The following is a 10,182-nucleotide window of genomic DNA, read 5'->3' on the forward strand; positions in this document are numbered from 1 at the left end:
AAATATGTATATGTATTTTTTTTTACTCACCATCACATTGGAAATTTAAATCACTCTCAGTTTTGGCTATATAAGTGCCTCTTCGGCTTAAATAAATAACGGGGGGAAAATAGTGCCCGATATCAGGCACCAGGCGGTTTTTATATGTATTTTTATCGATTTAAAACAGAAACTTTACATCGTACAACGCTCCACAATATGTAAAAGTGTAGGTCTAGGTCTTGTGCTTCCAATGAGTGGTATTATACGGCTCTACCGTGGATGGTTAGCGGAATTATGGTGTGTTCATAACCATGTGGAAAGCGGGAATTTACCACATCTGGGAAAAATCCACTTGAACAGACCTCCAACTGGTAATTACTAGTTAAAATCAGCCATGAATCCGCTTGTGACAGGGGCGATGGAAGCTTGTGTGCAACAGGGAAGGTAAATTGAATGAATTCACAAAAGATTCAAAAACATTCCTAGCCTGTCTATCTATGAGTAACAGGGTTGAGGCGTTACACCACAAAACACCAGAAAATTGCCAAAAAATGTAGAACCAGCTCACCTACTTTTAAACTATGATTTGACTATTAGACGTTCAATCTTTCTTTAGAAATAAATATTTTAAAAGGAATAGTTTCACAATATTAAAACAAGAGTTCAGTTCAAGTAACAGGGTTGACCTTAAAATGAGGGACATTCGTAAATGAATCGCATTAAATAATGATCTTCAGAAATAACTTTGTCAAAGCAACAAAATAACTAGGGCTTTACAAGGATGGTGAAAACGTGGGAGTATTTTGGGGGGTTAGTGGGTTAAAATCTTCCGGGTGCACGAAGGGACATTGTTTCTTTTGCCAGCAGCATACCACTCTGCATCCCACTGCTGGCTTGCCTCTGACGCTAAGCAGGGTTGGTCCCTGGATGGAAGACCAGATGCTGCTGGAAGTGGTGTTAGAGGGCCAGTAGAGGGCCCTCTTCCCTCTGGTCTAAGGAGATCCCCAGGGCAGTGAAGGGGACATTGCCCTGCATAGGGTTCTGTCTTTCAGATGGGACGTTAAAACGGTTGTCCTGACTGTGGTCATTAAAAATACTAAATGTGCAAATGCACATTTGTGGCCTGCTGGAGGTCATTTTGCAGGGCCCTGGCAGTGCTCCTCCTTGCACAAAGGCGGAGGTAGCGGTCCTGCTGCTGGGTTGTTGCCCTCCTACGGCCTCCTCCACGTCTCCTGATGTACTGGCCTGTCTCCTGGTAGCGCCTCCATGCTCTGGACACTACGCTGACAGACACAGCAAACCTTCTTGCCACAGCTCGCATTGATGTGCCATCCTGGATGAGCTGCACTACCTGAGCCACTTGTGTGGGTTGTAGACTCCGTCTCATGCTACCACTAGAGTGAAAGCACCGCCAGCATTCAAAAGTGACCAAAACATCAGCCAGGAAGCATAGGAACTGAGAAGTGGTCTGTGGTCACCACCTGCAGAACCACTCCTTTATTGGGGGTGTCTTGCTAATTGCCTATAATTTCCACCTTTTGTCTATTCCATTTGCACAACAGCATGTGAAATTTATTGTCAATCAGTGTTGCTTCCTAAGTGGACAGTTTGATTTCACAGAAGTGTGATTGACTTGGAGTTACATTGTGTTGTTTAAGTGTTCCCTTTATTTTTTTGAGCAGTGTATAAAGGGCACTTCAAACAGGATTTTAAAATGCAATATTGGTGCATCATTTCCACTTAAAGACGTCCACCAGCAATTGTTTAACTTTTACTGTTGAAAAGCAATATCCAAAGTATACATACAGTAAAGTACACACACAAAGGGTAAAATAATGGGGTGCAAAAAGCGTTCATTTCGTGAAACTACCTAGTACAAGTTCTGTCCGTTGGACATTTCTTCTAATGCTCTCATCAAATTTGTCTGTTTATTTGTCATACACACATGAAAGACATTTACAGTCATTTTAATGCATGTTAGGGTTTTTAGTGTGCTTTTGTTATGTGTCAAGTACAATAAAAATGCATTTGAAAAAATATATATACTGTAGCAGCGGCAGACTATTAGAAAACTTGGAGGCATGGCTTGTTGAGGTTGTGGCTTTGTAATAGTGCTTATTTGGCTCACATAACACATATTGTCATGCCAGTTAATGTTATGGTTTGTTCTGTGATTATAGGTTAAGCTTGTACACTGCCAGTTCTGCAGTATTAATGAGACTGACATAAGTGCATGTGATGCCAAAGAGTTACATTGTTAAGACAATCCACATTTCTTTCCAATATGATTTGGCCAATATTTGAAAGGTCAGGAAACATGAGTCTTTACTCACCAAAGTAAGAACAGTGTGGTCAAAGACTTAGTAACTTCCCACAGGGCACAACCCGTCATTTCAATGTGGAAATGCAGGTAACATTTGGTTGAGACATTGACCAATGAGATTTCAACCTTTATTCACCAACTCAGAAAGACAGACAGAAGTTTGTTGAATTCCCAATGTGTTATCCCAGCACTTTCAACCATTTAAAAGCACAACAAAGGTCAAACGGGAATACAATGTCAGATATTTTTCATTTAAACAACTTAGTGTTAGCACTGTGCTTCGTCTAATAGCACAACTAAATGACCTGGATTGCATTTGAGATTACATTCAAAGTACATAGAGTAAGTGATCAATGCTGTTCTAGACTCCAGCAGATTACAGCAATTGTGAAGAGCTTTACAACCCTGAGACCTTTGCATGCTATCTTGAACATGCATACTTTATGATTACATAATACATTTATAGTCACAGTAGGCTAACCTCAAAACATTTCCATGGATGTGTTACCATTTAAAACTTCTTCGGGATCGGTGTCCCTTCCATGGGACGGTTGAGCTAACGTAGGCTAATGTGATTAGCATGAGGTTGTAAGTAACAAGAAAATTTCCCAGGACATAGCTTAAATTCTTGTTAATCTAACTGCACTGTCCAATTTACAGTGTCTATTACAGTGAAATAATACCATGCTATTGTTTGAGGAGAGTGCACAATTTTGAACTTAAAAAGTTATTAATAAACAAATTAGTTATATTTGGGCAGTCTTATTAAAAAATGTTTACAGAAATGTAATGGTTCTTGGATCAGTCTAAAGCTTTGCACATGAACTGCTGCCATCTAGTGGCCAAAATGTATATTGCACCTGGGCTGGAATAATACATTATGGCCTTTCTCTTGCATTTCAAAGATGATGGTACAAAAAAATACAAAAGAATTGTAGATTTTTTCTTTGTATTATCTTTTACCAGATCTATTGTGTTATATTCTCCTACATTCATTTCACATTTCCACAAACTTCAAAGTGTGTCCTTTCAAATGTTACCAAGAATATGCATATCCTTGCTTCAGGGCCTGAGCTACAGGAAGTTAGATTTGGGTATGTAATTTCAGGCAAAAATTTGAAAAAAAGGTCCGGATCGTTTTAAGGTTGAATAAATACTGTTATATTAGTTTGTAAGAGCCTTAATTTTACGCATTTGCTGTATTACCAAAATATTACTGAATTGTGTTTGGTTGACAACACAACCAAATATCACCATATAAAGAATATCTAATGCTTGGATAGTTTTATCCGAGCCACTAGCTAAATCCTATTCTTTAACTTTTATTTTTGATTTAGTTGGCGACGTGAATCCAACATTATTTGTTAACTTGTCAACAAGTTAATAGTCCATTTATTGTATTAAAAGTGGTATTGAATTGTCAACAAATTCCAGTTTGTCTACAAATTAATAATTTATATGTTGGATTCACGTCTCCATCTAAACCAAAATTCAAAGTTAATGAATAGCACTAAATCGAATACAATCAAAACTGTAAATGCACTTCAAATAAAGTTTGATTTAGTCCTATTCTTAAACTTAGATTTTTGGTTGAGATGGAGATGTGATTCCAACATAAATATTGCATATTAAAAATCAAACAAAGCTTGAAACCAAATGCCTATATTTATTGTGTATTTTTAGTTGAATCCCAGGTTGAATTGAAACAATTGCTGTTGACGACTTTGCAAATGCTATACAGGCCTAAATAGTATTGTTGATGATATGTGACTTATAAAGTATGGTTACATTTATTAACAGTGAAGATATTTAGTTATTAAGAGGTCTTTCAATAATCATTCTCATGATAGCATATTGAAAACCTGATGGTCACTGACAGACCTCCAGAGTTCCTCTGTGGAGATGGGATAACCTTCCAGAAGGACAACCATCTCTGCAGCACTCCACCAATCAGGCCTTTGTGGTAGAGTGGCCAAATGGCACTGAAAGGACTCGGACAATGATAAACAAGATTCTCTGGTCTAACAACAAAAGGGAAACCCAGCCGCGAGCTGCCGAGTAACATGAGCCTACCAGACAAGCTAAATGCTTTTTATGCTCTGAGGCAAGCAACACTGAAGCATGCAATGAGAGCACCAGCTGTTCCGGATGTCTGTGTGATCACGCTCTCCGTAGCTGATGTGAGCAAGACCTTTAAACGGGTAAACATTCACAAGGCCGCGGGGCCAGACGGATTACCAGGACTTGTACTAAGAGCACGCGTGGACCAACAAGCAATTGTCTTAACTGACATTTTTAACCTGTCCCTGACCCAGTCTGTAATACCTACATGTTTCAAGCAGACTAAAAGTGCAAAGGTAACCTGCCTAAATGACTACCGCCTTGTAGCGCTCATGTCGGTAGCCATGAAGTGCTTTGAAAGGCTATCATGGCTCACATCAATGCCATCATCCAGCAAACCCTTGACCCACTCCAATTCACATACCGCCCCAACAGATGACACAATCTCCATCGCACTCCACACCGCCCTTTCCCACCTGGACAAAAGGAACCCCTATGTGAGAATGCTGTTCATTGACTACAGCTCAGTGTTCAACACCATAGTGCCCACAAAGCTCATCACTAAGCTAATGACCCTGGGACTAAACACCTCCCTCTGCAACTGAATCCTGGACTTCCTGACGGACCACCCACAGGTTGTAAGGGTAGGCAACAACACATCCACCACGCTGATCCTCAAGACGGGGGCCCCTCAGAGGGGCGTGCTTTGTCCCCTCCTGTACTACGTGTTCACCCACAACTCCAACGCCAATCATTAAGTTTGCTGACGACACAACAGTGGTAGGCCTAATCACTGACATTGATGAGATGAGTGTGGTGCCAGGACAACAACCTCTCCCTTAATGTGTGCAAGACAAAGGAGCTGATCGAGGACTATCTGAAAAGGAGAGCCGAACAGGTCCCCATTAACATCGAGAAGGCTGTAGTGGAGTGGGTTGAGAGTTTCAAGTTCTTTGGTGTGCACGTCACCAACAAACTATCACGGTCCAAACACACTAAGACAGTCGTGAACAGGGCACGACAACCCCTTTTCCCCCTCAGGAGACTGAAAAGATTTGGCATGGGTCCCCAGATCCTCAAAAAGTTCTACGGCTGCACCATCGAGAGCATCCTGGCCGGTTGTATCACCACCTGGTACAGCAACTGCTCGGTATCTGACCGTAAGGCGCTACAGAGGATAGTGCGTACGGACCAGTACACCACAGGGGCCAAGCTTCCTGCCATCTAGGACCTATATACAGTACTAGGTGGTGTCAGAAGGAGGCCCCCAAACAATTGTCAAGGACTCCAGTCACCCAAGTCATAGACTGTTCTCTGCTACCGCATGGCAAGCAGTACCGGAGTGCCAAGTCTAGGTCCAAAAGGCTCCTTAACAGCTTCTACCTGTAACGGCTTTCTTCCTGGGATGAAGGAGAGGACCAAAATGCAGCGCAGTTAGTGTTCAACATGTTTAATATAACGAACTGTGAACACTTACAACAATACAAAACAACAAACGTGAAAACCGAGACAGTCCTATCTGGTGCAGAACACAAACACAGAGACAGGAAACAACCACTCACAATCCCCAACACAAAACAAGCCACCTATATATGATTCTCAATCAGGGACAACGATTGACAGCTGCCTCTGATTGAGAACCATATTAGGCTGGACACAGAAACAGACGAACTAGACACACAACATAGAATTCCCACCCAACTCACGTCCTGACCAACACTAAACAAGCAAAACACATAAGAACTCTGGTCAGGACGTTACACTACCCCCAAGCAATACGACTGCTGAACAATTAATCAAATGGCTCCTCATTTATATTTATATTGACCCCCCCAACTTGCTGTTTATTATCTATGCATAGTGACTTTACCCCTACCTACATGTACAAATTACCTCAACTAACCCATACCCCGCACATTGACGTGGTCAACCTCCTTAATATAGCCTCGTTATTGTTATTTTATTGTGTTACTTTTTATTTTATTTTTTACTTTCGATTATTTTGTAAATATTTTCTTAACTCTATTTCTTGAACTGCATTGTTGGTTAATGGCTTGTAAATAAGCATTTCACAGTAAGGTCTACACCTGTTGTATTCGGCGCATGTGACAAATAAAATTTGATTTGATGAAACCAAGATTAAGTTATTTAGGCTTTCCATTTTTATTAATTTGTAAACATTTCTAAAAACATAATTCCACTTTGACATTATGGGGTATTGTGTTTAGATCAGTGACACAATCTCAATTTAATCCATTTTAAATTCAAGCTGTAACACAAAACATTTTGAAATGTCAAGGTTGTGAATACTTTCTCACTGCACTGTACATGTGAAATATTGAATTGGCCAAATGTATTGAATACAATTTAAATACATTCCAACGTATATTGCGTAATGTACGTTAAATGTATATCACAATATACAGTGCATTTGTAAAGTATTCAGACCCCTTGACTTTTTTTTGTTACGTTAAAGCCTTATTCTAAAATGGATAAATTAAAACAATTTATTTATTTGATTTATTTAACCTTTATTTAACCAGGAAGGGCTCATTGAGATTTAAAATCTATTTTTCAAAAGCGTCCTGGCCAAGATAGGCAGCACCAAGTCATTACAAAAATTACAGACAAACAACATGAAAAACTACAAGTAATCTAGTAAAAACCATAGAATTCACAAGAGTTTAACAAAATCAAAAACAGCAAATTAAAAACATTGACAGGTCAGGGAATTAGTCTCAAGATCATTCATCAGTGATTTAAAAATACCAATCGGGACAAGTTCTTCCAGTTTAAAAGTATTTTGTAAGGCGTTCCAAGACGATGGTGCAGCGTACATAAAAGCCAGTTCGGACATTTGGAACAGTTAGCAGAGTAAAGTCCAGCGAACGAAGAGAGTACCCACCACATTTCTGAACAATAAAAATGCCCAAATTAAAAGGGAGTAAACCCAAAATGGCTTTGTAAATAAAAGTCTGTCAGGTTGGATGGGGAGCATCGCTGTACAGCTATTTTCAGGTCTCTTCACAGATGTTCGATCGGGTTCAAGTCTGGGCTCTGGCTGGGCCACTCAAGGATATTCAGAGACTTGTCCTGAAGTCACTCATGCGTTGTCTTGGCTGTGTGCTTAGGGTCGTTGTCTTGTTGGAAGGTGAACCTTCGCCCCAGTCTGAGGTCCTGAGTGCTCTTTTTCATCAAGGACCTCTCTGTACTTTGCTCCATCCATCTTTCCCTCGATCCTGACTAGTCTCCCAGTCCCTGCCGCTGAACAACATCCCCACAGCATGATGCTGCCACCACCATGCTTCACCGTAGGGATGGTGCCAGGTTTCCTCCAGGCCAAAGAGTTTAACCTCTATGGGATGGGTGTCCCGAAACTGGGATGGTTGTTGCTAACTTGCGCTAATGTGACTAGAATGACTGTATACAACAGCCAACTTTCTGGGACATAGACATGTCTTCTATGGGTAGACGGCTTAAATTCTTGTTAATCTAACTGCAGTGTCCAATTAATTACAGTGAAAAGAATACCATGCTATTGCTTGAGGAGAGTGCACATTAACAAAAAACTTTTATCACGGCAACTGGTTTGATACATTCACCTCAAGGTAAATAATGTACTTACATTCAGTAATCTTGCTCTGATTTGTCATCCTGAGGGCCCGAGAGATAAAATGTAGCATAGTTTTGTTTAATAAAATCCATTTTTATGTTCAAAGGTAGGAACTGGGGTCCACAGTTTGACCCCACTGCTGTCTCTGGCCCCACACCCACCCCGCCCAGCCATCTAGACGTGTGAAAGTTAGTGTATAAGCTAATGATCCATCATGTATGACATTCCTGGGAGTGTGTAAACTTACATTTGTTTTTACCATAGCATTTTTGTGTGTACTTGAAAATGTATCAATTGACCAATTCGGAACATTTGTGCAAACTCCTGACAGACTTGATACAAAATATTGTGCAGTAAGGTAATTCATCACTGGATCAGTCTGAAACGTTGCACCATACACTGCTGCCATCTGGTGACCAAAATCGAAATTACTCCTAGACTCCTATCTGAACGTATAGCCTTTCTAGCATTTCAAAGACTAAAAAAAAAAACATATTGTTGTTTGTATTATCTTTTACCAGATTAAATTATCCTACATTAATTTCACATTTCAACAAACTTCAAAGTGTATCCTTCCAAATGGTATCAAGAATATGCGTATCCTTGCTTCAGGTCCTGAGCTACAGGCAGTTAGTGAGGGTGTCATTTTAGGTGGGAATTTTAAAGGATACCAACAAAATGTGAAAAAAGGTCAAGGGGTGTGAATACTTTGAAGGCACTGTGTCCTAATAAAAATATCTAAGAATATGTTTTGAAGTTGCACTATGCAGAAATCACTCCGCCATTTCCTAATTGCTAAAACTAATAGCTCGCCTAATTTCAGTTTATGTGACAAAATAAGTTAGTATAGTGCAGATAATTATTGTACCATCTAAAACACTGTGAAATATATTTTCCATAACCCCAAATATTGTTTCAGCTGGTGGTGCAAAACAGAAAGTAAAAGACGCAAAAACAAAACTTAAGAATGGGAAGCATAGAAATAGCACACAGAATAGATAACGCTTGCTTTCAAATAGAATGATAGATCTATAACTCACATTTCTATGTGAATTTGGTGGGGTCACCCAAAAAGTTAAATATTGCCACTTTAAATATATATTTTTCCTATGCTTCCTACAGTGCTGATACTTCCTAAACACGGAATTCACTCGGTAATAACCAATCTTCAACACCCAATGACCAACAGCCAATGACCCTGCGCTCTCCCATTGGCAGCTGTACTCTGGATCAAGCCAGCATCCGTTTCCCTACAAAGGAAAAAAGCCTATAATACATTTACGTAGCATAGTCTTCTCTCCTCCAAAAAAGATACATCTTTCATTTGGCGCCTGGGTTCGTTCTGACATGCTTCGGTAAATAAGAGAGACAAAGGGACATCCTAAAGGTACACCTGAACACCCCTGCCAACTGACTTAAGGTATGCCTCGATACCCCTGCCAACCACCTAAACAAGACATTAAACACTCCCAGAAACCCTCAAACAGGAACGATACGTTTCTCCGCAGGATGCAATCAACTACATTACTGTGAGCCTTTTATTCCATGTCAACGTTATGCTATTTTGACCTATACAACATCTGTAATTCCCAATACTGGGAACCAATAATTGTTTTATACCTAGCTCTCCCTACCAACAATTCCTATCAACAGTCTAAAACAATAAACAGCGCAGAGGCCAACTACATCTACAACATGGACGCATAGATATGGACCAAACCAACAAACAGCCTGCAGGAGACACTTCTTTGCAAAGTGATCACCCCTAAGTAGAATGGCACGGTCCAACCAGACATGCACTTTACTGGACTTCTTCAAATCAACATGAGCCTGAGGGGAGATGCACAATATAATGTAGAAACAAGCTACAGAGAGGAAGAATGTAAGCTGTTTTCTGTTGGCTGGAGATCATTTATGTGCAAATGCTCTCCATCATTGCCTGGTGCACTCTTCCTAACATTCCTCCTGCAAGAGTGTGAGATGTGACACGTCATGGTGTGGCTGTGAGACAGCTAGTTAGCTGGCCAGGTCCAAACTATATCACACCCAGTCATTGGGCATCACACCGGCCCACTGGAACCCTGATTACTAGGATTATATTTCACAGCTTAAACAGACACTGCCCTGTGCATCAGATCCCATCAACACCACTTAGCTAACTGCCTGGATAGCAAATTGAAGGAGATGCTTACGCACATACACG

The sequence above is a fragment of the Salvelinus namaycush genome, chromosome 35 (genome assembly GCF_016432855.1).
Source record: "Salvelinus namaycush isolate Seneca chromosome 35, SaNama_1.0, whole genome shotgun sequence".
Classification (NCBI taxonomy): Eukaryota; Metazoa; Chordata; class Actinopteri; order Salmoniformes; family Salmonidae; genus Salvelinus; species Salvelinus namaycush.